This window comes from Muscardinus avellanarius (assembly GCF_963383645.1).
Source record: "Muscardinus avellanarius genome assembly, chromosome: 16".
Taxonomy (NCBI): domain Eukaryota; kingdom Metazoa; phylum Chordata; class Mammalia; order Rodentia; family Gliridae; genus Muscardinus; species Muscardinus avellanarius.
Genome location: NC_137802.1, coordinates 65,433,573 through 65,456,537, shown reverse-complemented (window position 1 = coordinate 65,456,537; position 22,965 = coordinate 65,433,573).

The window sequence follows — 22,965 nt, the reverse complement described above, 5'->3', positions numbered from 1 at the left end:
TCAGAAATTGAATGCTTCTGGGCTCAATTCCCAGCATAAAAAGGCCTTTATTGGGCAATCATTACATTAGGAGAATCTAGTTTTTTCAAGATGTGAATAGATGACCTCATTGTACAATACATGTGTTTTTTTTTTTTTACTGAATGCATACAAATAATTGCAATCTACTTTTCAAAAAATGGTCATTCGCCCTTGCCATGTGTTAGGGGTTAACAAAAAGCTTTGGGTATTTTTAAAAATGTCATTAACATAGAATTTTGGTGAGGCTCATTGGTATACCAGAGTTCTATCCTAAACCACAACTACCAATCCCTACCATCATTTTAACACATGGGTGCATGAGAAGGGTGCTAGCCACTGGGAAGACACCACTTCACTATTTTCCAAGCTTATCCAAACTCCAGTTCACAGCACAGCACTCTGCTAAACTGGGTTGTAGAATATGATCTAGGAGGAATTTTCCGTCTCGCTGTCTTCTGCTTGAGCATCTTCCCTGCAGAAAGCCTGACGGAACGAAGAGAACATCAGCTGTACTGATCCCAAGTGCAAAGACTCTGGTTGCACTTCTACATCAGTGGTACAAGAAACAGATGAGAGCCTCGAAGAGGGAATTGCATCCAGATGTGTGACCATTTCTACAACGGTGGCAAGATAACTAGAACTTCAGGCTCAATTACCGTCTTGGAATCTAAGTCATAGTAAATTATTTTCCCTGGGAGAAAAGAGGGAGGAGGTAAAATCTTGAGCCTCATGCCCTAACAGCCTAGCTGACATGGTTCCCTAAGATACTTGCTGGTTGTGATCTTTGACTAATATTGTCTATTTAAGTCAATAAATATTTATGCATCATCCACAATATTACCAGCCCCGGGGAAAGGATTTTAAAATGTAAGCAATGATACCTTCCCACAGGGTGATGATAGTTTATCACCAGAGGAAAAACATGAAGAAACAAAACTTTAAAGTTCTCATAAACTATATCTTGATTTTGAAAAAAATCAATCTTTTTTTTTTTACCTTATTGGGAATGGAACCCAGGAGCATTTTTACCTCCAAGCTATACCCCCAGTCCTATTTTTTAATTCTTTATTTTGAAACAGGGTCTCACTAAGTTGTGGAGGGCTTCACTAAGTAACTGAGGCTGTCTGCGAACCACGTTCCTCCGGTCTCAGCCTCCCGAATGCTGGTATTACCAGCATGCACCACCATGCCTGTTAAATCAGTTTTAATTTTTCTTTTTCCCAATGCCTAGAAGCCTCTTTGATACTTTATGATTTTTTTGCATTATAATTTAGCCCAGTAACTCTCAACAGAGATCAGTTTTTCTCCTTGGTGGACATTTAGCAATATCTGAGACACTTAGTTTTTGCTGCTAGCAATTGGAGGACATGCAGAGTTTGAGTCTGGCATTACTGGGCAGAGACCAGCGATATTGCTAAGCACCCTGCAATGCACAGGGTTGTCCCCTCAGCCAGGAGTTATTTAGCCCCAAGTGTAAATAGTATCAATGCTGAATAAATAATTACATTTGCTTTTTAACCTCTATGTATACACACACACACACATACACTGTGTGTATGTACCATTGTGTGTTACTGGGGACTGAGTCCAGGTCCATTCTACCTCTGAGCTACATCCCCAGCCCTATTTTATTTTATTTTTTACTTTTGAAACAGAATATTGTTAAGTTGCGGAGGCTAGCCTCAAACTGCCATCCTCCTGTCTTAGTTTTCCAAGTACTGGGATTACAGATGTGTGCCACCACATCTGTCTGCTTTTAAACTTCTTGAATCACTTTCCCTGATGATAATGATGATGATGATGATGATGATGAAGAAGAAGAAGAAGAAGAAGAAGAAGAAGAAGAAGAAGAAGAAGAAGAAGAAGAAGAAGATAATGGTGATGATAAAGATGAGGATAATGGTGATGACGAGGGTGGTGATGGTAATGATGGTGATGATGATGATAATGGTGGTGATGATGATGATGATGGTGGTGATGATGGTGATAATAGTGAAGATGGTGGTGATGGTGATGATGATGCTGGTGATGCTGATGATAATGATGATGCTGGTGATAATGATGATGCTGGTGATAATGGTGATAATGGTGATAATGGTGATGATGATAATGATGGTGATGATGAAGATGGCCTACCTCATAGATCTATCTCTGGATATTCTTTTTATTCATGACCTCACCTATTTGCATGATTATAATGTAAATAACTATATACACATATGTAAATATACACTGATATGTAAATATATGCATGTACATGTATGTGTGTAAATTTGACTTTACCTAGGTCAGTGATGTGATATACATGTATTTTCCTTTTCAGAGAAGTACAAAAAATTTAAACTTGGAGCCAGGGGTGGTGGCACATGCTTGGAATCCCACTATTTGGGAGGCTGAAACAGGAGGACTGCAGATTTGCAGCCAGGCTCAGCTACTTAGTGATGCCTTCTCTAACTTAGTAAGATTTTGCTTCAAAATAAAGACTAAAAAAAAGGCTAGGAGTGTAGCTCAGAGGTAGAATAACCCTGCATTCAATCCCTAGTACCACAAAATACAAAAACTTGGAGAAAGGAGAGTAGGAAAAATTGATATTTCAGGAATAAATTTAAACATTAACTGGGCAACTTTTATTCTTCCTCTACTCAGATGGAACAGCTTCTCTAGATTTTCTTCTAGCAATCAGAATACTCGGTTTTGTTGTTGCTATTTTAATTAGCACTGCTTGCTCTTCAGTCTGTACATGTAAAAACTGGTATTATTTATTCTCTGACAAACTAATTTTTTTTTTCTGTCACCTTCAACTCCAGTGAAAAGATACAGAAACAGACTTACCAAGTAAAATAAGTCCTATCTGACCAGAATTTCCTTCTGCAATGAAATCAACTATCCTAGGAATTAGATATGTATATGGAGTCTCCAGTTTTACTTTGATGTTTTAATTTGTCTAACTTATTTCCATTTTCTGAAGCTTCATTTAGAAATCTATTCTGAATTAGGCGTGGTGGCGCACACTTGTCATCTCAATACTTGGGAGGCTGAGACAGAAGGATCCTCTTCCTCTGCGAACCATTCTCAAGCGTGGCCACGCCATAGATCTCAACCTTACCAGAAACAGGTCTCAGAATATGAACATCCCCCTCTCAGAGCATGGATGCCTTTCCATTCAGATTTCCCACCCATCACAAATGCTGGGGATTCTGTTTTTCCTAAGTGTAACTATGTCTCAATGGATTATCAAGATGACAAAAACTCATCGGTTATTCATGCAAATCCAATGCGGGTCAGCGGGGTCTCCACCTGGGATCCCAGCTCCTTCTGTCATTGACATGGTCATCTTTATCAAGAGGCAGCTTTCAAGAGCTACCCAACATTGTGAGAGTGGATGGAGGGGATGCAGAAGTTTTCTCCCTGCCTCCACTATAAGAGATGCATTCCATTCTGTTTACATTCCCTTGAGTTGATTGCCTGACCTCCCAAGAGTTGTGGTGGAGGCTGAGAAATACACAGAGCCCAGGGGGACTGAAAAGCCCAGCGGAGAGTGACCACCTCTGCCACTCCGTTGTGTCTCCAGTCTCTAGAGATCTTCTCTAAAGCTCTGTGTTAGTCTTATTCCTCATATCTGCCTTATCAGTCAGAACCACGTGGTTAATCCTGTCACAGAGCTGCTAATTTTTAACTTTTTAAATCAGAGTCCATCAGAGTTTTCTCCAGAAATCTCCCTGTTCTCACCTTATCACTCCCACCCCCTAGGTTTATCTCCAGGAAACCTCTACTGAACCAGGCGGCTCCTCTTTCTCTCACTGTTTGTAAAATCTGGACAACTCATGAAATTACATTCATTTGATCCAACGAGGTTAATCCTATGCAACCCCATGTAGGTCATAATGGCTCCTTATTTATTTCCAGTTCATTTCTTATTCTGACTGTTTACATGCTTCCCGTATTTTTAAACCTGCTATTTAGCCCTCAATTTCAGCATATGGACTCATATTCGATGCTAACAAGAGGCTATTAGGACCATGAGGAATTTGATGAACACTTCCTCAACTCTTCTATTGCCAACATTTTTTGTAGTTTTGTCCCTCTTCTTTTATGCTTTTAAAGAATAGTCTTAATTCCATGTTAAAACAGCGATCCCCCCCGCCCCCCGCTTAGATTTCATGTCTTTACAATTGCTATCACAATTAGGAACAATTCCTGGGGCTGTTCCTTTTAGTATCAGTCCCAGTCTCTCTTATATTTGAAGCTTCTCTTTCCATAGACTTCCCTAGATGTGTGTGCAGGGATGGGGGGAATGGGACAGGGATTGCCCTGCCTAGCTGTGGTCGGAGACTTCAGCCTTTTTACATCGCTGCTTTAGACTTCCCACATGATGCCGTCGGTGCGCAGGTGCATTCAGCCATGGTGTGCAACTGAAAAGTTATCATGTCAAGCTACTATGCATGAGGAAGGGTGGGATTTCTGAATATTATAGAAACATACCATGCAGAAGACTGGACCCTCTCCCTGTTTTTTAACTCTGTTCCTGGACTATCCCACTAGGTGACTCTCCTGTTGAACCCACACAATAAAATCTTTCTTTGGGGGAAACAAAAACTGAGGGAAACTCACAGACTTGGAGCATTTTTTTAATGTTACAGACTATGACTTCATAATAGAGACTTCATAATAGAGAACAGACTTCATAATAGAGAAGTTTATATTTGGTGCTTACAAAATAGTTTTGTTTTCAACCTCTACTGCCTTTCTGGGTGGAAACTACATACGTAGGTGGTTATTAGTGCCTTCCTAATCACCAAATGCAACTACATTTCTTTATTCTTGATGTAATTTGAATGTCAGTAAACTTCATTGTTTTTGGTCATTCTATATTTCCCTTTCCCTACATTATGTACCAATGTATGTGTAAATTTCTCCTTCTGCTTTAGTGTCAGATTCTATTTATAATTTTTTGATGATTTAATTACCCTCTTCCTTTCTTTGATTGAAACAATGCAAATGACTCTGAGTTCTATTTCTTTCAGATAAAGTGGAACTTTACAGAGTCATTATCCATGCTGGGCTTTATTTCAAACTATCTCTTTCTTAGAGGATACTATAGAAAGTATCCAATGCTCCATTGCCTGAAGCTAAACAGAAATTCCTGCCCTTTCTGGTTTTTATTTCCCTGAAACATGTGGTCTCCAGCTAATTAGTAACAGTCTAAAGAAAATCCCAGGATTGCTTCCTGGATCTTCTGACCTCTGACCCACAAGGGAAACTTTGGATCCATGATGTTTTGATGTATGAAAACCAAATCCAAATAAAATAAAACCGAAGTGAAGAGCTATTATCTGGACTTTAGCCATCAGCTAGTTTCACCCTTTATCAGCTCAAAACTGGAGAGCGATTTGTCATGGACCCAAAGTCAAGTCTACAGAGTTGACAGGAAATAGAGAATTGGCTGTTCTGTTGAAATATGATCACTAATCTGTATAATCCAAAGAGAACAAGTGGAAATGTTGGTCCTTTGTGACACTTGACAGCCTCAAATAAGAATGGCTTGGCAACATAGCTTCTTGAGAATTTTCTTTCTTTCCAAGAGCCTTATCTGAGATTATGGTTGCTATCAGAGGCGCCCTTTGAGGAATGCCATTCTTCTTCATAATTTTGTTAGAATGTATCCATCTGTGGATGTATTTCCCCTAATGTTATTCAAAACAGGTTGAATCTTTAAAATCTCCCTTTTAAGAGGTTTAACTTGGAGTTCCAGAAAAAAATGTTCTTTAATTATGGGTTTCACTATTGCTTTCCTTACTAGCATTCCATTTGTCTATGTTTTCCATTCTTGAAAATAGCTCTAATTTTGGACCTTATCTGTCCTCTGTCCTACCACTAGTCTCAGTCCTTTGTCTCTTTTCTCTTTATTATGGAAGAGCTTGTCAAGTTTCTTCGGAAATCAGCAGTTCAGAATTTTTACATGCCATTTCTGCTTTTAAAAAAAGTCCATGGTGAAGACTTCAACTTTGACATTGGTATTTTTAGTTTCTTTGTAATCCTTCTCCATCCCTCTTGGGATATTTTTTGCATTATTATGCTTTGCTTCACTTGATTTCATAGCTTTTTTTTTTGTTCCCAATTACTTTCTGCCTATTTCACCTTATGTTTGAATATCAGCCTGTTCAATTATCTATGGATTTTAACCTTTGCCTAATAGAAGTCTACTGGAAAGGATTATCTTCTAGCTTCTGGGCTATATTTTTTTCAGGAATTATATTCATTTCCTGAGTTTTCATGAATCCTTTATTTTGAAGACTTTCTACTTTTAGGTTCTGTTTACTTATTTTTTCTGTTATTCTTACTTATCATTAAATGAAGAGAACATATCCCTACTTAGTGCTGGGGAAGTGTCAACTGCACTTCCATCTAGAGTAGAACCAAGAGCATCATATGCACCCTTGTCTGTTTGTTTAGCATGTCCAGTTGAGGACATGCTGAATTTCCTCCGGGACAGCCATGTTGTGGGGCCAGAAGGTACACTATTATTTCCTGAGTCAGCAGGACCCATCCTCTAAATCTAATGTCTTTGAAATAGACTCTTTCTCTGTAGGTACTTGCAGTGCTTTCATTAGAAGTGCACATGGTAGGATCCTGTAAATAGAGAAACCACTGCTCTGTTTACTTTCATTTCTACTTAAAGCTTATTTCCTGTGCAATGCAGTCCAGGATGGATGCAATCCTATAAGAGTGAGGAAGAGGGGGAAATAAAAGAGGGACAAGGAGAGAGACAAATGGATTTCTTGTTATTTAAAAAGTAGTATTCTGTAGTAAAATGACAACTGCCAGATTTTGAAATGGGTAGCCTTTTGCTTCTTGAGAGAGAAGCCAAATGGCAGCAATACAAAGGTACATCTTGCACTTTCTCTATTCAGGCCAAACTCTTCTCTTTCATAGGTAAACAGCGATAGTTTGGACTCAATTCAATTTCTATCATCTTGCTTCTGATAAAATTTAATTTCAGTTTCAGCAAAATTTTCTTTAGAATTTTGAAATTTCCATGTTATTAGTGATCAGTACTTGTTTGAATAATGGTAGTAGAGGTCTTTTTTAGATATATTCACTGGGATGTCAGTAGATGTCATGCCAAACTGAATAGGATTCATTTAGAAACTAAAGACCAACATGTTTTGACCAAATTGTACAAATCATTAAAAATTAATAAATAAAGAAGCCAGGAGGCATGGTCATTCGCCACTATAATCCCAGGACATGGGAGGCTGAGACAGGAGGATCATAGGTTCACGGACAGCCTTAGCAAGGTGGTGAGATTTTTCACAACTGAGTGAGACCCTGTTCTAAAACAAAAATATAAATAGTACTAGGGATATAAGTTCTGAGGTGGAATGCTCCTGGGATCAATCCCAAGTGCCCACAAACACACAAACAAATAAACTGGGCGTGGTGGCTCATACCAGTACTTTGGAGGCTGAAACAGGAGGATCGCAGGATCAAGGCCAGGTGTCAGCAAGTCTGCAAGACGTTGTTTTAAAATAAAAAGGGCTGGGGATGTAGCTTAAAGGTAGAATGCCTTTGGGTTCAACCCTTAGTACTAAAATAAAAATAAATAGATAAATAATAAATAAATAAAGTAAATTACAGCTTTTATTATGAAAGCTACTCATTAGAATCATCAAGTGCCAATTGGATGGTAGCTACAGAGATCATCAAACCCTTCTCCCATGTTTCCAGAACAACTCTAGCTCAATGGTCCCATATGTATCTGTACAGAAATAAGGACTTCAATGTATTGACTTCCTCTGAAACAGCTGTTCTATCCGCTAACTCCCAATTCTTTCTGGGGCTAGGTTTTTGGTCTGAAATCCAGTCAGATGGATGATAGATCTGTGGGCTGGACCATTGTCTCATCTGACCTGAGGTCAGGGGAAGTCATTTCCCATTAAACTATTATGCAGAAAACCAAGTTTCCACCATGCCTCCTCCCCCCAAAAATAGAAAATTCAAGTTATTGCATACCCTTAGCATAGTGACTGTACTTTGAAAATAGGAGGTTGTTTATTTACTGTATTCCAACAAAAACAGAAATTCAAGATGTAGCATACCTTTACCATGGTGTACACTGAAAACAGAAGGGTGTTTGCCTCTAGTAGTTGTGGTCTATGGATCTATTTCTTTTGGGGATTTTTAACAAAACTATGATCCTATGCTTGAAGACAAAATACCAAGTGAATGACTCTGAGACACATTGTCAATTTGAATTCACTATGGTGATTTACAGAACCCCCAGTGTAACTCCAGAGGCTGTATCTGGTTTCTGCATTCAGCATGGAGACAGGCGATCTCTCCCATTGCACTTAGTAACTTCTTCAGAATATGAATTATCATCTACAGATAAAAGGGATAGGTGCTACCCAGAGAGATACCAAAGCAACTGCAAGCTGAGTGTGATTCTTGTATTTTTGAGAGCACTTAAACCCAATTTGCATTAACCTTCCTTCACTTTTACTATGCCCTGGACATATACTCATACCTATAGTGTTTGTCTAAGAGGTCCAGGCAGCAGTGAAAGGAAAAAGAGATTTGTGAATGTGTACAAATCATCAAATTTATTCTCAATTTACTGTCATAAAATCCCAGTCTCTTACTATACACTGTTCAAGAGGCAGTAATTAGATCACATCATGGTACCTTGAAAGCCACCAGCAAGATGTGACATATAGTCTTGCCGATGATCAGATACAATTGGATTTAAGGCAAGACAACCCTTGTTCAAGACACCTGATCCCAAGTGATCTGTGTATGCAAAGACCATGACTCATTTACACCCCCTAGTAATTATTCATCTCGCAGGTCCTGTCTTTTCTTTATATTGTGACAAAGGGTTTTTAGAGGGATAGAGTTTGTTATCCACAGAAATTATGTGCAAAATCAGTGGTATCATTAGTAAGAGAATTAATAACCATATTTGAATGCAAAAAGGACTAAGCATAACTCGAATGCTAACTAGTCATTATGGGTGTTTCAACATCTGTACAACTATCAGTGTTTTCAAAAGGCATAAAATGATGAAAGCCAGTGCTGAGAAAGATACAGATATATTAATGATGAAAGTATAAAGCAGATGGATTCTTTCATATGAAAGAACTTCGTTCACATCTGTACTGATTACTTTTTAAAAATTTGAAACAAGGTCTTGCTAGTTTGCCGAGGGTCTTGCAAAGTTGCTGAAGCTGGCTTTGATACTGAGATCCTTCTGTCTCAGCTTCTCAGGTGCTTGATTACACTGCACATTGCCGAATTTCATCTGCGTTTGCCTCCATGGGGATACTGAGAGAATTGCTGTAGAGGGCATGGCTTCAGTTCTACAACAAAACACTTTACTACTGGATTGAAAATAAAATAAAATCTGAGTAAATGAGTGAAAAGCTCTGTACTACTATAGGAACTGCAGGTATTAAGTTGAAAACTTCTAGGGGCTAGAGATGTTGCTTGGTGGCAGAGCCCTTGCCTACCATGTAAGGATCTGTATTCCATCTTTCGCAATGCAAAAACAAAAAAAAGAAAAAAGAATCTTCCATTTTTCTTATATTGTCGTGAAAAGAAACTTCTGGGCTTTGGGGAGAACATTTTAAAAAGTTTTTTTTCATTAATTGAGTTCAAAAATATTCTGGGAAAACTCTACCCTGGCAGTATAGAACATCATAAAGATATGTAAATTGTCTTAAGTAAATAAATTGGTTCAATTTTTACTTAATTTGTATTCTTTATTTTCTGAACTGTTAAATGTTTTATGTAATATTACTTATTGATATTTCTGATCTGGTTACTTTTTTAAATTTCATGCTTCAATAAGGAAGGACATATTTAAATAACAGTGAACACACATTATTACATAAAAATCATTTCTTTGTTGTGATAAGAACATGTTAGTAATAAGAAATGAGAGCTTTGTTACCAAGAAAGTCAAAGTTAATAAAAAGAAGCAGGGCTTCATTCTTAGCCAAGTGTTCTATGTTTGGCCAAAAAACTATATGTTGAGCTCTGTTTCACTTTACAGAAACTTCATTTAAAATATGTACATCCAAGAGACATTGGAGGGTGAGAGCTAAATTGTTATAGTAACAAAAATTTGAAGTGAGTCTTAGAATTCTCATTTTATAATGGCCATTTGATATAGATATGATTGTCATTCCCTAAACACGAGAGATAAATATAAAAATCAGAACTCAAACCCCATATATTTTGTGAAGTTGGCAAAATATTTTCAATTACCACTATATCTTTTAAAAATATATGTTATTGCAGAGTTTCTTAAAATAAGTAGACCTCTTCTATGGCCTCTGAATCAGGGTAAATTTGCCATAAGTTTTAAGAACCAAGACTATTTTAAAAAGAGTTGCATTATCTCTTAAAAGGCCCCAGATGCCAAAGCAAAACACATATCCAATGTTTGCTTTGATAACTCCCAGCTGAAATATAGAATGATAGGATTGATCATGTTTGAAAGTGGTTGATATTTAAAGAAATATACCAATGAATGCAGATCTACAAAAACCAGTACATAGAAAAGACACTGTTCATGTCCCTTGTCCTGTCATTGATTCGTGACTTCTCGATGCTAATTAGGCCCTACTAAATAGGAAAGCAAAGTAAATATTTATACTTCTATGATTTTTATACACTTGGAGCATATGTTTCACATCCAAAAAAATATAAGTAACGGGGGGAATTGTCATTCTCTTGAAAAATTTTAATGTGATACTCTTACATTTTAAATACTCTTAATTTGTCTGGATGAAGGCTGGTGTGGTCGTAGGAAGACATTTTTGAACTAAGTCACCAGAACATACAGCATAATAATTTTCATTTCTCTTTTATTTTGTTTTGTTTTGGTGGTACTGAGGTTACTAGAAACCCTTCTACCTCCGGGCTACACTCCCAGACACCTATTTTTTATATTTTTATTTGGAAACAGGATCTCTTAAGCCAGAGAGGCTGGCTTCGAACCTGCACAATCCTCCTGTCTCTGCCTCCCAAGCGCAGGGATTACAAGCATGTGCCATCATGCCCGGCTATTATTTTCATTTCTGTATGCGGAAATAAGAGAGTTGCTTGTGTCAAATTATAACCAGGAAATGCAAGACATATAAGGTCCAGGTCGAGAATTTGATTAGACCACACATTTCCCATCGTATCAACCTTAACTGTGTGGAAATACACACATTGCAACAAAATGTAAATGAATGAAGCCTAACATAGGATCAAATACAACAGTTGAAGATCAGGAGTCCGGTCCCTAGCTTGGCTTATTTGAACTCTCTGAAACTCTCTAAGCCTCCATTTATTCATTTGATAAATGGACATAGTATATGGGGAATAAAAAAGCTAATGCTTATAACATATTTAGAACCATAAATCATAGCTATTACAATCATTAGGTTATTCATATGATCCAGGTATTGGGGTTTCAAATCCAACATATTACATTTCCCTAATGGAAGATTAACATAGATATGGGAAGCAATAGTTTGCCCTTTTATCAGTTCTACACTTTGTACTTTCATTTCACTCTAAACCAGAAACTACCGTCTGACATTTCAGTAAATGTAGCCCATATAAAGGATCCCATGATAAGCAAGTTTTAGAGCAATCAGTAAAATTTTACCAGGTAGTGAAACCACAAGTGAGTTTCAAGGGGGGCATCATTTGTCTAATAATTGGCCTTCAAAACCATTTGTAACTTAATCTTGAATTCCACCAGATGTTCCGTGTGTTAGGATAACATGTTTTCCCCCCTTTAAAATTAGGCCTAGGCCATGTACTTCAGACAGACCGGGTTTCCCTCCGCCTTCCCTAATCACAACAAGCCTATGGGATATGTAATCAAAGCATGATTGGGCTACCCAGATGTTTCAAAATCTGTGACTCGGCATTTTCTATGGAAAAAAAAAAATCATGCTACCGACTTTAAAAATAACATGAAAACTCTTTTCCAAGAGCTAAGCAAAATGCAGAGAGAAAGTAACCATTTACTACTTAAAGGGGAGAGGGGCAGATGATGTCGTCCAATCTTAGAAAGTAGAACAGTCAGATGGCAAAAAAAATTTGTGCCATGTTTGTGTCTGTGAGATTTGCACCTTGAAGATGCCTCGAACAGAGTTCCTTGTATGTTAGACTTTGATTCAAAAATGGGTTTCATTCTGGCTTCACAAACTTCTTCTTTTGTGTGGGTTTCAGTGCACCTGCCCCTGGTATCTGTGATCAATTTTAAAAGAAGCTGGCTAATATCTATCCTTCCTCATTCCTCAAACCAGAAACCCAGCAGTCTGCACAATTGTGCCGACACTCTAGTGGTAGTTTGCACTGATGTGCGCCAGCCCTCGGGACTGGACTCCCCGTGTCCTTCAGTGTAAAGACTCAGTGAGTGACAACACTCTTGTGGACTCCTGATGGGGTCACCACCTGCTCCCCAGGCCACTCTCTTCCTCATGGTACCCCAGCTGCATCTTTCTCAGCAACCTTGAGCCTGTCAGGCAAACTAACAGCTTCAGTTCCTGCATCTTCTGCTTGGAGTACACCTCGAGATGCTTGCTTGGCTCAAGCCTTCCCCTTTATCTTCTTGGTGAGGCTGACTCTGAGTACCCCATCCAGAAATCCATTCCCTCCTCCCCACATTTTCGAATCCTGTAGGTGTTTTATTTTTATTTTTTACACACATCATTTATCACCGTCTAATGTACTGTACTGTATATTTTTATGTTTTATTTTCTTGACTTTATCTCTCACTGGCATGGGAGGCCAAGGTGACTGGATTTTTATTCTTGTTTTGCTTCACTGCCGTATCTGTACTACACCAAGTGATAGCTAAGAGTAGGCACTCGGTAAATAGTTGATGATTTCGTTGCTTAAGTTACCCCCTTACTCAGCCAGAAAGTTTCAGGGAGTATTTTACTCTTGAATTGTCTACAGCTAGAACGTCTACTGTGGGAGTCAGCACTGGAGCTTCTGATGGTTAGAGGAAGCATCTATCCTCAGGGGTTCAGGGAAAATGGGCCAGTGCTCTCCTCTAACCTAAAATACTTTGATGTGAACCATATCCATTGATTACCTTACAATTTAAGAAAAAAAGAAAAATTCTTTTTTACTAAATGCTCTTTTATTAATGAATTGTATTTGTACATTATAATGTGGTACAGTGTGATAGAAATATGCACACACACAACGCTTGCTGTGTATCCCTCCAGATCCCACCCTATTTTCTCTTATTTCCTGTACATCAATAAAACTGGTATTGATAATTTCATAGATGTACATGTATTTAGGCTAATATCTTTGTTATGTCTCTCTCCTCCCCTAAATCCCTTCCATCTCTCCATTGGAGTCTCAACTCCTTTATCTTTTTTTAAAATTTAATATATTTTTACTGGTGCATTGTAGTAAAACATCTAAATGGAATACAACACTTGTGAGGATATACAAGCACACATCATCCAATTAGCCTTTATCCAATCCCCATCCCATTCCCTCCTTCTCCCTAGGTCCCATGCTTGATTTAGTGATTAACTTTGATATATTTGTTTATATACATCATGTGTTTTAAAGAGATTCCATCTTCCCCATCCCATCCCCTCTGATTGGTCACCTTAATTGCTCCTTCATAGGGCCCTTTCTTCAACTAGATTGCCTCCTATTCCCCATTTATTCCTAGTTTTTGCTTATTAGAGAAAGCATCTGTTTTTTTTTTTTTCTGTGATATTTCTCTGTGTATGCTGCATTGCAAGTTCTGATCCCACTCTTGAAGGCCCCAGCACCGGCTTGGCCACATGGAAGACTCTGATCCCGGCCTTGCTGGCTCCAGCACCGGACTTGCCTCATGGCAGGCTCCGATTCCAGCCTTGGAGGGCCTAGCACCGGCCTTGCCTTAAGACAAGCTCCTATCTCGGCCTCGCTGGCTCCAGCTGTGGACTCACCACATGGCAGGCTCTGATCCTGGCCTCAGAGGCCCAGACACTGGCCTTGTCTTACGGCAGGCTCTGATCCCGGCTTTGGAGGCCCTGGCACTGGCCTTGCCTTACAGCAGGCTCTGATCCCAGCCTTGGAGGCCCTGGCACTGGCCTTTCCTTATGGCAGGCTCTGATCCTGGCCTTGGAGGCCCTGGCACTGACCTTGCCTTACAGCAGGCTCTGATTCTGGCCGTGTTGGCCCTGGCACCATGCTTACCCCTTGGAAGGTTCTGATCCCGGCCTCCAAGGCCCCAGAACCAGCCTTGCCTCATGGCTGGCCCCAATCCCAGCCTTTCTCTCCCCGGCACTGGCCTTACCTCTCAGCAGGCTCTGATTCCAGCTTTGGAGGCCCCAGCACCGACCTTGTGTCACCACAGGCTCTGAACCTGGCTTCGCTGGCCACCACATTGGCCTCACCCCTCAGCATGCTCCAATACTAGCCTCCGAGGCCCCAGCACCAGCCTTGCATCACAACAGGCTGCGATCCCAGCCTCGCTGGCCCCGGTACCAGCCTCATCCCTTGGCAGGCTCTGATCCTGGCCTTGGAGGCTCCAGCACTGGCCTTACCTCATGGCAGGCCCCGATCCTGGCCTCGCTGGCCCCAGCACTGGCCTCACTCCTCGGCAGTCTCTGATCCCAGCATCCGAGGCTCCAGCACTGGCCTTGCCTCACGGCAGGCTCAGATCCTGGCCTCACTGGACCCGGCACCAGCCTAGCTGCCCAGCAGGCTCCTATCCTGGCCTCTGAGGCCCCAGCACTGGCCTTGCTGTGCATTGGGTTCTGGTCTCTGTCACTATGAGCAGGTTGTCTACAGATGTGCCTATTTTTCTTCTTTTTTTATTTTTGGTGGTACTGGGGTTCAACCCTTTTACCTCCATGCTATACTCCTGGAGACCTATCTTTTTTATATTTTTATTTGGAAACAGGGTCTCTTAAGCTAGCAAGGCTGGCCTGGAAACTGTGTGATCTTTCTGTCTCCGCCTCCCAAGCACAGGAATTACAAGTGTGTGCCACCATACTTGGCATTCTTCCATTTTTTTTAATATGAGAAAGCAGTATATGTCTTTTGAAAATCTGGGACCCCAAATACCTAATGGAAATGAATTTTGTCTTCTCTCCAACAGCAGAGGTCCACATCTTCACTTCAGAGAGCAGGCTTTATTGTTCCATGTGCACCCTGGCTTCCTGCTCTGCACAGTGGTGCATGGTGGCCATGAGGGCTGATGACTCCAAGAACATGCAGCATGGCAGCCCATCCTGGCTATGCAGGGCTCCCTCTGATACCCCCCCCCCCAAACCCTTTTACCACTTAGCAGGTTGTCCAGAATTTCCAAGCATGTGTGGCAGAAGCAGTCAATCTACTTTTGGGGAGATTTCTTCAAAAGTTCAAGGTAGACTGGACTGGATCTGTCTGCCCCTCCAAATTCAGGTCACTACCACCACTGCTGCTACCACTGCCATCTTGGTTCTCTCCTAAACACCTTTCCCACACAATTTGTTTTTCAGAATTCCCAAGTTTGTGCGGCAGTAGCAGTATACCTTTAAGGGCATTTCTAAAAAATTAGGAGGTGGATTGGATTGAATCTCTGCCTCTACCAAATACTGACTACTGCTGTTGCTGACCCAGCCATCTCGGTTCTCTTTTAAGCACCTTATTCACCTGTTTTCCCAAATTCCCGAGCATGTGCAGTGGTAGCATTCTACCTTTGGGGTGATTTCTTCAAATGATCAAGGTGGATTGAATCAGATCTCTGCCTCTCCTGAATACTGGCTGCTGCCATTGCCACTGCCTCCACCATCTCAATTCTCCCCCAAACACTTTCCCATGCTGCGTTTTGCCTAGAATTTCTGAGCATGTGTGGCGCTTGCATTCTTCCTTTGGGACAATTTCTTCAGAAGATCAAGGTGGGTTGGGTCAGATCTCTGCCTCTCCCAAATACTAGCCTCCACCTCTGCTGCCACCGCCACCATCTTCCTCCTGGTTCTCCACTAAGCTCCTTCCTTACATGATATGATGTCCAGAATTCTTAAGCATGTGTGGCAGAATCAGTCACCCTTCATGAGGAATTTTTTCCAAAAGTTCCAGGTGAATTGGATAGTATTTGTCTGAATCTCCTGAATTCTGGCTGCTGCCGCTGCCATATTGACCCCTCTACAATATATATATATATATATATATATATATATATATATATATATATATATATATATATATACCGCCAGCAGTAAGGTTCTGCTGCCATGTTCTCGGGCGTGAGGCTGACGTATCTCCTCTCTGGTTTCTGAGCTCCGTTATGAGTTCCCTTCCTCTCTGGAGCCTGGTGCTGCAAGGCAAAATGGCTCCCGCCGCTTCACGCCGCGGCTCCGGCTGCAGCACTGCGTTCTGGTTTCTGGTGTCTCGTTTTTCCAGCCCTCTTTTTCTCTGTCCCTTAAAATTACATTTTTTGTTTCTCTGCTGATGGTGGTTTTCTGGCTATGAAAGGCGCTGATTTTGTGGTAATAGAGATTGGTTGTTAGCGGGGCTTGTAAGCCCCGTTTTTCCAAAAATTGCTTTTCTTGCATGGCGTGTGCCTCCTTGTCATCTTGCTCTTCATTCCTCCATTATCCACTCTCTCTCCTGATTCTAGATAGGAATTTATGGCTGGAAATGTCTCCTTAAGTTGTCCCTATCTGATATTAAACCAAAATCTGATGTCCAGGTCTTCTCTGAGGAATTTATGTCCTTTTCGGTGGCCGCAGTTGCCACTGCAACTGCGACTGCTGTCATCTTTATATATATCCCTCAACTGCTTAATCTTTTTTTTTTTGGTGCTGAGGATGGAACCCAGGGGCATTGTACCTCCAAGAAACACCTCCAGCCCTATTTTTTAGTCTTTTTATTTTTTGAAACAGGGTCTCATTGAGTTGTGAAAGACCTTGCTAAGTAGCTGAGACTGTCTGAGAAGGGCAACCCTCCGGTCTCTGCCTCCTGAATGCTGGGATTACAAGTGTGTGCCACCACATCTGGCCTCAGCTCCTCTATCTAAGGACTCTTTTATTGCCCAATTTTTCTCTAGCTTCCACATATGTGACAAAACATAGAACTATTTGCTTTCTGAGATTAATCTCACTTAGCATGGTATTTTCTAGGTCCATCCATTTTTCTGCACATTTGTGATTGCTCCTGAGGAAAGAAATAAAGTTCCCTTTACTGACATCCTTTGTCCCTGGAAACACTATTGTTTTCTTTCTCATATTATCCTCACTCTATTTTGCACAGCAGCCTTATACTGTCACTCTTGGGATGGTGGAACCCAACCAGAGATGCTTCTAGACAGCCTTGCCAGTGCAATTCTTCTTTGGTCTCACCCTTAAACATTTACTGCCCTATTTGGAAGAGGCAGCACGGAGATTGTATCCAAGGAACCAGCTGGAGAGTTGGTGGGAAGAGTGCTACGAGTCTCAAAACCCAGACACCATCAGCCCCGCGGGAAGATGAGGGAGTGAAGGGAGGTGTCTTGTGCAGTCCCGTGTCCTCGGTGGAAGATTGTCAGGAAGCCCCAGTGCACGAGATGCTAGGCTGCAGCTGCTGGGTCTGGTCCCGGGGCCATGCTGCATTGCCCCACAGCATCTGTGACTGATGAGAAGCAGATGTTTCACTCTGCAGAGAACAACCTTTTAGCCATAAAGAACCAGGAACTCAGACACCCTTCCCCTTTTTGTTCTCAGTCAAAAACAAATCAAGGAGGGAAAATTACACCCAAGTAATGACTCTGCAAGGGAACTTAACTACAACAGGTTGAGACCAATCCTGTGTTTTAAGGATTTGTGTAATTTTAAAAGAAAAAAAAAAGAGTAATATGCTTTAAAGTTAAATTCAGCCAGTTGGACAGTTTCAGGAATTTATTCATGTCAAGTTCTATTACTGCTGTTCCCATACTTCTTGTCTCTGTCTCCTCTAGTTAATTCTTATTGTCACTTGGATTCTCTCGACCTCTCTTATTTTTTTTTTTCTGTTTTTGCTATAGCTTTCTCACTTGCTTCTCTACCTTCTTGTTCCCACTAAAATATCTTATGCCCTACTGCTAATTAATTCTTATACTATTCTATTCCTCAAAAACTCCTTCCTTCCTTCCTTCCTTCCTTCCTTCCTTCCTTCCTTCCTTCCTTCCTTCCTTGTTTCCTTCCTTCCTCTTACTCTCCTTTCTTTCTATCTCTTTCTTTCTCTCCTTCCTTCCTTCCTTCATTTCTTTCTCTCACTCTCCTTTCTTTCTCCTTCCTTCCTTCCATCTTCCCTTCCTTTCTTTCCCTATAGTATTCCGGGTTGAAGCCAGGGAAGTTTTATCACATCCACAGCCCTACTTAATTTTTTACTATTAAACAGGTCTATCTAAGTTATGAAGCGCTGGCCTTTAACCTCCACTGTTCCTGTCTTATCCTTCCAAGTACTGGGATCACAGGTGCATGCTACTATAGCTGACTTATTTGAGAACATTCAGTGGTTCCCTATTGTATATTGGATAAAATCCGTCAGTGCTGAATTTCAGTCCTTTGTCAGTTAGACTTAAACTATAGCAGGTTAATCTACCCCCCACTTCATATTCTAGATAAATATAAATTACTTTTAGTACTATGTTGTTTTTTCAAGCTTTATTTGGCTTTTATTTTACTGAGTGTGTGTGTGTGTGTGTGTGTGTGTGTGTGTGTGTGTGCTTTATTTTATTGGTGCACTGTAAACATACATCATGATAAAGTTCAGAGTGGTAGAGACATACGTGCACACAGCACTCTGTAAGCCCCCTCCAGCTCCCACCTCATTCCCTCATCCACTCTGTGCAAGACATTGTGGTTGAAACTGATGTTTGTGTATGAACATAATGTCCACTGACGTTTTTCCCTAATTGAGTCTTCCTTACCCTTCCCACCTCCCTTGATTTGGTCCCCTCCCTTAATCCCCTAAGTTCTCCTCTTTTATCTGGAGTCTTTCCTTCCTGTGTCCCAGTTTCTCCCTAGCTTCCATATATGAGAGAAAACACCTTTCTTTTTGTGTGTGTGTGTGTGACTGACTAATCTCACTCAGAATAATATTCTCTGGTTCCATCCATTTCTCTAAAAATGGTATAATTTTGTTCTTCCTAATATCTGAGTAGAATTCTACTGTGTATATATCTTATAATTTGGTAATCCATTCCTCTGTTGATGGACACCTAGGCTGGTTTCACAGATTGGCAATTATGAATTGTACTGTTCTAAACATATATATGCATGCATTTATATCATACTGTGGTTTCAATTCTTTTTGGTAGATACCCAGGAATAGTATAGCTGAGTCATAGGGTAACTTCATACCAATTCTTCTTTTAATTATTTATTTATTTATTTTTATTTTTATGTGGAACATATTGAAAATGGCATACATTCAGACTGTATTTGGTTCCCTCTCCCCCCCATTTCCCCACCAAACAATGAGTGTCCAGGTCAACCATGCTGTATTTATATTTTTACACAAATTCGTATGTAGTTCCTTCAATAATCAACCTCAGCCTTCTTCCTTTCCCATCCTTCCATTCTAGTTTTGGTGAGGTTTCTCCTCCATTGTCTAGAGTCCCTCTGGTATCCCAAACACTCCCTAGTTTGGGCATATTAGAGGAACGATAAGTCCCTTCTCTTTCTGTGCATGCCAATTCTTCTGAACACCTTCCACGTTGCCTTCAAAAATGGTTGCATAACTTGCAATACCACCAACAATGTATCAGAGCTCCTATCTGGCTTCTTTTCAATGTGCTTTGGTCAAAACTGTTTACTTGTTTAATATTCATCTTTACTAGTTTGCTGTGTTGCTTTCTGAATGTGTCTCCCATTGCTCATGTGTTAGAATCTTAAACTATAAAGGAAGAGTGCTAGAATATTCTGTCTAATAGGAAGTGATCAGGTCATGAGGGCAGAGCCAGAGAATGGATTAAAGCTGATGTCATGGGAGAAGGGTAGTAATGGCCAGAGTGGGTTGATTATGCAACTGGCTGTTCAGGCTCTCCTCTTCTTCTTTCTCTCTTTCTTCTCACCTTCTGTTATCCTTCCACTTCTATCTCGGGTACAGAGACACAACACCAAGGCCCTTGCTAGATGTTGGCACCATGCTCTTGGTCTTCCCTGTCTCCAGAACCATGAGCCAAACACATTTCTGTTCTCTATAAATCACTTGGTCTGTGGTATTCTATTATAGTAACACAAAATAGACTCAAAGAGGTTGCCATAACAAAATACCACAGACCATGTGGCTTAAACAACAGAAAGCTATTTTCTCATGGTCTCAGAGGTTGGAAGCCCAAGACCTAGGTGTCATTGGCTTTGGTCTCCTGTGCTCTTCTCCTGGGTCTGCCGATGGCCACCTCCACTGTATCCTCACATAGTCCCTGGGTGTCTTCTTTTTTCACATGGACACCAGTCATACTAAATTCAGTCTCCTTTACTGTGCCCCTACTTTAACATAAGCAGCTCCTCAAAAACCTTATCTACCTGTATGGTCACATTCTAAGATACTAGTGGTTGAAACTTGGGCTTATGAATTTGGAGGATGTATAGTTCAGCCCATAACAACCCTCCCAATCTCTGCACATTCAAATCTTATTTGCCAAGGACAAATGAAACTTCTCTCCTCCATGCTGCTCCTACTCACCTAACCTACAGGTTGAGCATCCTTACCCCAAGTGCTTAGGCCTGCAAATATTTTAGGCTTTGGATTTAAAAAAAAAAATACATAGCCGGGCGTGGTGGTGCACGCTTGTAATCCCCGCGCTTGGGAGGTGGAGACAGGAGGATCGCACTGGTTCGGAGCCAGCCTTGCTGGCTTAAGAGACCCTGTTTCCAAATAAAAAAGATATAGGTCTGGGAGTGTAGCCCAGAAGTAGAAGGGCTTCCAGGAACCCCGGTACCACCAGAAACAAACAAACAAACAAATACATACATACATACATAAAGATTGGCAATTATGTATCACTGAGCCCCAAATTCCAGTTCCCAAATTGGAAATTCCAAGTCCAACGCTACTAGACATTTCTTTTTCCTTTTTTTTTTTTGGTGTGTGTGTGTGTGTGTGTGTGTGTGTGTGTGTGTGTGTGTGTGTGTGTTTCTGGAAATTTTTATTTTTTAAGTGTACTTTTATTGGTGTATTATAGTCTCACATCATAGTGAAGTTCCTAGTGATGGTGACATACATGCACAGAGCCTTTGGCCGGCTTTCCCCTGGCTTCCTCCCCACTCTCCCCTTCCCCTTCCCATACAGAATATTGAGATTGACACTGAAATTCTTACACATGTACATGCGGTCAGTGGAAATGATCACTTTATTAATCCTTCCCTTGTCCCTTCTCTTGACCACATCCACTGGAGTTTCTCCTGCATTACATGAAGTCTCTCTGGTATCCCAGTTACCAGGTATTGTGAATGCTCAACTTGGTTTGGTTGGCATCAGCTATGTGTTCTCTTCTTCTCTTCTTTATCTCATTAGTATATACTATTTCCCCTTCCACCCCCACTACCATATATTATAATACATTCTGTGCAGTTTCTTATATACACTTGAGTAGGACTAGTTTTGCAAACAAGTCTCAGACCCTAATGGTGTAAATATGACACTTACTAGAAACTTAGGTCAGTCATAATTATCAAACATTCTTTACTAAACATTAATCTTATACAAATTTATCATATACTTTCACATCTCTTTTATGTGGGATGAGATCATTAAAAAGTAGGCATATTTATGAACAGATCATATTCTTGCCCTTTTTGATTTTTTTGTTCAGTGTTGTCACTATTGTTATTACTCATTTTTCCCCTCTTTAGTTTGTACAAAAGTGATCTGAGAGACAGGAGAACCTTCAGTGCTGAGAGGCCAAATATATGTGTGTGTGTGTGTGTGTGTGTGTGTGTGTGTGTGTGTGCATATCTATACACACCCTATTTGAAAAAAACTCACAGCATAACTGAAACTGATAGGTCTTTCTGTTGGGGTGAATAACACTAAATTCAGCCCAATCTTGTGTAATCTGTCCCCTTTTACTCTAGATGGTTATTCATAAGCACCTATTCTGTGCACATACTGTGTGCAGATTCTTTGACAATGCCTAGAAATATGAAATTGAAGAAATTGGCTTTCTGCCTTCGATGAGCCTTATTTCATGGACTGGGGAGGTAAGTGCGCCCTGCAGGGCAGGCTGCGACCAGGTGTCTCCAGAACAGGGAGATAAAGGTAACTAGAAGAATTCTCTATGAGGCAGAGAGAGAAGTACAGTAGCCAGCCTGCTGGAACCCAAATAATCCTGCAAACGAAAGCAGCTGTCCTCTTTTAAACCATTTTTCAACACTGGTTTGTGTTGAAATCACCTTACTGATATAAATCTACCATAAATTTTCATTTCAGCTGGGCGTGGTGGCGCACGCTTGTAATCCCCACGCTTGGGAGGCGGAGACAGGAGGATCACGCAGGTTCGAAGTCAGCCGCGCTGGCTTAAGAGACCCTGTTTCCAAAAATTAAAAAGTATAAAATAGGGCTGGGAATGTAGCCCAGAGGTAGAAGGGCTTCCAGGAACCCCAGTACCACACACAAAAAAATTCATTTCAAATGGTTTTCTTGGTCAAGATAGAATGCGTTTTAGTCTAATGAACCAGGAGATCCTTCTCATAGCAGATAAAGAGACTGAAGTCAGACAGAACGGTGTTAAAATATGACCTGTCACTCAAATGTTTGTGGACAAGGCAGGTTACCTGTCCCCACTGAGCATTCCTTACCACCTTTGTCACAAGCAGGTAATAATACTGTCCTACCTAATTGTTTATAAAGAATAAAAAGGAAGTAAACCTCCTAAGAAGCTATGCCTAGCAGGTAGTAAGTACTCAGTGAATAATAAGGGGGACTATTGTGGTTATAATTACTTATAACTGGAATTTTACTCAACCATTAAGA